Source organism: Orbicella franksi, chromosome 4, assembly GCF_964199315.1.
Source record: "Orbicella franksi chromosome 4, jaOrbFran1.1, whole genome shotgun sequence".
Lineage (NCBI taxonomy): Eukaryota > Metazoa > Cnidaria > Anthozoa > Scleractinia > Merulinidae > Orbicella > Orbicella franksi.
This window is the reverse complement of record NC_138148.1, coordinates 27,529,801-27,534,800: the sequence shown is the minus strand read 5'-3', so window position 1 is coordinate 27,534,800 and position 5,000 is coordinate 27,529,801. Positions and strand designations below refer to the sequence as shown.

General features: G+C 37.4%; 1 pseudogene across 1 annotated transcript in view; it reads right to left on the bottom strand.

Moving 5' to 3' along the window:
- LOC145484522 (uncharacterized) overlaps positions 1-1,606 on the bottom strand; it is a 24,642-nt pseudogene extending 23,036 nt beyond the window's left edge. Inside the window, exon 1 of the transcript XR_014049025.1 lies at positions 858-1,606. The product of XR_014049025.1 is annotated as an uncharacterized LOC145484522 (transcript). The remainder of the gene's footprint in view (positions 1-857) is intronic.
- Between the last annotated feature and the right edge of the window lie 3,394 nt (positions 1,607-5,000).

Below are 5,000 nucleotides of genomic sequence, written 5' to 3'. Positions count from 1 at the left end.
GAATTTTAAAAACACAAGAAACTATGAAATAAGTAACAGTATTTCCATTCTCTGCCAATTTGATTTTTTTTTTTACATTCTGTACAGTTCATAGCGAAATTATTAATATAAGATGCTCTTTTGGTTAGGGTTGACCTTTAATTTCACTCAAAACTATCGAATCAAACACTGATAACCAAGCATGGAGAAAGAAGTATTTGGGTAGTATAATTACCAAATTCAATTTCAACATCAATATATGTTTATACTCCTCACGTCAAAATTTTAACGAATGTTTTAAAACTCACGAACAGAAACGAGGATGCCCACATAAATCATGCAGTTAAAATTAAACTTTCATCAATAACAATCTTAAATTAGCTATTATTTGATATAATTCTTCTCAGGCCAAAAGATACAATAAATGGTCAGCAACGCATTTCTAATAATTTCTAAGTTAAACTACATGTACATGTTCCAATATTTATTTCATTCACTGCACTCCTAAATGGACAAACGGGCGAAATATCTTTGTATAAGTAGCTATAAGCCTTGTTTTAACGTTTAAATGGAGTCAGTGTCAAACAAAACTTCGAAATATGTATACTACTCCTTGACAATTATTTTAACAATGTTTCACTACTCATGAACAGTAACGAGGATGCCTATATCATGCAGTTTAAGTTAAACTTTCCACAAAATAACAATCTAAATAAGCTTCATATATATATCAAATATACTTCTTCTAAAAGATACCCTAAAAGGTCACCAGCACATTTGCAATTTTGTAATTTCTAAGTTAAACTACTTGTTCCAATATTCATTTCATTCACAAGACATAAAATAAAATACAAATAATGAGCATTTCATATCTTTACCTTTAACATCTGCTTAAAACTTCATCTTATTCTGTAGCTTCACAACCTTTCTTATTTCTTCCAATGTTAGAGGATTACCAGCCACACGCAGCCATTCCAGCTCCTTCAGTTTACCAATCTCATCAGGCAATGTAGTCAACTGGTTATCTGCCAAGGACAGATACCAGAGTTTACTGAGATGTTTTATGTGTGATGATAAAACTGTCAGCTTGTTGTTATCCACATACAGCCCTACCAGCTCCTTCAGTTCACCAATCTCATCAGGCAATGTAGTCAACTGGTTATCACTCAAGTCCAATACCCGGAGATTCTTGAGATGTTTAATGTTTGAAGGTAGAACAGACAACTGGTTGTGACTCACACTAAGCCAGGTCAGGTTACTCAACTCACAAATACTGTGAGGAAGTTCTCTCAACTGGTTCCAGTCTAATCTCAGCGTTTTCAGATTTTTCAGCTTGTTAATACTTGTTGGTAATTCTTTCAGATATAAATTACCTAACAAACTAAGATCCTCCAATTCAGTCAGGTCACATACAGCTTCAGGAACTTTTGACAACCCTATATCACGCAGATGTAAACACCTTTCTTCACTCTTGTTTGTATAAATCTTCTTCCTCAGCTCCTCTGCCGACATTTTCTCCATTTGTATACAGTGATACTTACAATGGTTTGAATGCTTTCTTACCTCTGATAAGTATCTGAAAACACATGAAAACAAAAATTACAATCAATTCATGAAGCTTCCAGTGATTTTACATGCGGGAGAAATCTGATAGAAATCACATAACAGTTAAGCTATAAGCAATTTGAGTTTAGCCGCTGTCATGTTTTGGCTAAACAATATAAAATTAGCAAGAATGTCAGTATTAATGTTAACACAGCCTGCCAGAAGCTGTTATTAAAAACAATGATTACATTTAGATGACATTTTCAATACAAACGCCTTAGCTTATCGTCAGACTGTTCCATGGAGCGATCGCTCTGCGTTCGTCCAACTCTGTTCAAAATCTTGACGGCTTCAACTTTAACAAGCTACCTTAACTTAATCTAACTTTCACTTGTGCTTTACAAGTACCGCTCGATGTTTCACTGCTTTTAAGCCATAAATAAGGTGACAAACTTCAATTCAAAGTTTCTGTTTTAAGAAATTCACGCCGAACTTAAGGTTACCGTATACCTTCAGGGGTGTCTCGCGCGCAAGCGATGTAGCGCGTGCAGTTTAAGCTGTAGATACCTAAACCCCTATATCAAATTAAAGCTTATGGAGCTGGCTATCAAACTATACCAAGAATTTTGAAAGAAAATGAATTGTCGAATTTTTCACGACCACTAAATGCGAGCGCCCGAATCACCTTTCGAAAGCCACAAGTCAAAGCGAATTTCGTTTTTCGCCAATTTAATTTTTTCCTCGGTTTCAGGGCCCAAAGCGCTTAAAAAACGTGTCTGCGTTTTGGCATATTCAATTGCAGTAAAAAGTTACAGAACATTTTCGAAAGAGGATTAAAAAAATTTGGAGTGATCGTACAAAAATCGAAGAAAAAGTATCTCGAAATTAACAATTCCCAGACACGCTTTTGTAGTTCATATATTAAACTAGCCACTGTCCAAATTTAAGAGCAATTGAACAAAATCCCTTTGAGTTACAACTCTTTAAAGTGTCTGCTTCAAGTGAAAAAATTTATTCGAGAAAACAGCACTAAGAAAAATTTTATACTTCGCAAACAAACTCCGCCCACAAACGCCTTCAACTGGGTTCTCAGATAACTAAGCCCATCAGTGCAGGGAAAGTTTACTACCGTTAACCTCCTGGTGAAATTTACGCGCGAATCTCTCAAAAACTCTTGTGTTTAGCAATGCGCTCAAGGAACCGAAGGCAGAGAGAGAATTTTTCTGTAGCTCGGTTTTTCTTGAAGCTGGTCTGGCAAAATGGGTAGACTAAAAAGGATACGAACGCTAGAGTGGCTGAGCGAAGGAAACAAACAAAAGAAAGCGCAGAGAGCAACTGTGTGTGGGCAACTGTGCATGGATAATATTTCAAATGGTCTCAATGAGTCCGACGATTCGTCGATATCAGACTCAGCATCCCTGTTATTGCTGTCAAGTTCCGAAATTTTTACAGAACCTTTCTTTTCTCTTACCACGAATATTTGCTCGCCTCATACGATAACTATAGCTTCATCCGCGTGGCGAACTTTCGCTTCTTCACTCATTGATGTATTTTCATTCGTTCTTCGCTGTTTTCGCTTTTTCGAACTGGTCCATGGCTTAAACGTGGTCTATGTTTACTTATAACTTAATAGAGACACGCCTAATATCAAAAATGCTGGGTAGTCAGAACAACAATGCTGATCAACTGAGTAGTAAATTCGTGACATCCATCTAAGTAATTACCGCGAAAATCGTCTCGGTTGATTGCATACGCGCCATAGGGCTGTCAATCAAGAGGTAAACTTTTACTTCCGGTGAAAACGTAAAACCGCCATTTCTCCGCCAATATTTAGCCTTTTTCAAAAATTTTTTTCAGATTTTAGAGATTATTCTTCGACCACTATTTTGACCCAAAAATCCAAATTTGAAGAAAATTGCCGACCCGAAGGTATACTGAAACCTTAATCTCACTACAAGAATTCAGCTTAACCTTATTTATATTGCTCATCTACACGCACCAGGCACAAACAAGCTTAAAGTAAAAGCTGGCTGAATATAATTCACGTTAATTGAGCATCTGTACATTGAAAATTTCTTACCTTGAACTGCAATAACAGAAAAGAAGCGATTCCTTTCGATGTGGCTGTGTTGAAGTACTTTCATTTCAAAACAACTCCCTAACAACTCCCTGAATGACTCAAGATCTTTGGTTTGTCAAATGAGCCAATCATAACCAGGTGACGAAGGGTGTGGAGGGAACGGAGAGGATGAGGAGGAAGTGAACGAAGTGGACCGAAGTGGTTGAAATCACGGCTCACGGCTACTAACGAAAACACAGGATTTTATTCAGCCACCTTATGTAGAGGAGTCTACGGGGTTAACGCAACAGCTTTTCCAAAATGTACACACAGTGGGAGAGGAGGAAGCCATTTGGAGTGGAAGGCTTCTCAGTGCACTGTTTCAGTCCTTTCCCTCTGGAATTCCTGTGCCATAACCCTAGCCCATCGTAGTGATGTCAGACTCCGCTGATTAGGACAACTCCAAAATGTCAGTCCAAAAAGAAGACTGACCTATTTAAATTTGAGAAATAATCAAAATGTATGAGTTGCGATTAGTTGAGATAGAAGAGTTGACAAAAGTATGAGACTCAAAACAAACACAGTGGCATATAAATGGGATCCGGTGATAGAACACTGGAAAATTTGTCAATATTCTAAACATCTTGGCCGAGTTATAAATAGACTAGTTTGATACCAAAATGCGACCCTTCTTCTACATGAATTTATTTTCTTTGGGTTTCTCTTTGCACAAACTTTTTTCCTGCCATTTTCCCTTAAACTTGAATTTGTTTGGGTTTTTTCCTACCCCCCCCCCCCCCTCACTTTTTTAATGATCCGTCCCTTCTATGAATAATCAACGCTCTTTTTCCTTTATATGATTCAACTCGATATGATGATTTGTGTCCAAACCTACTGGAAATCAAAAACAACAAGGTTTATTCCAGTGTTGCCATTTCTATGCACGGTTTTAACGGATTCAAGCAACCTAATATTAGCGTTCAGGAAATTTTCCAAATATAATTCAGCTCAAATTCAACTCGAATTCAGTAAGAGACTCAATAAGAGACTGACAGAAAACTAGACCTGTCTATATATTCTCTCTTTCTTGATCGCTCGTTCGAAAAGAAAGAATCGAACTGGAAAGATGCGTGACTTAGAGTGTTCAGAGTTACATGTATTAAGTGAATACTTCTTTGCCATCGAGAAACCAGAGAAACTGATAAACCAGCAGTAGTTTCCTGTCCAAATTGCAGATTGTCGCCAAGATTTTGGTTGGTTCCTTTCGCGCTCCAGCTCAGCTCCCCTCTCCCTAGCCATTACGTATCTCCAACTGAGCTTTTTGTTCGTCTTTTACTTCTCTTGTACAACTGTCAAGCCTGCGAACTGTTTTGTTTGTTTTTGCCATAGGAATCTTTTTCCAAGATCCAAGAGAACG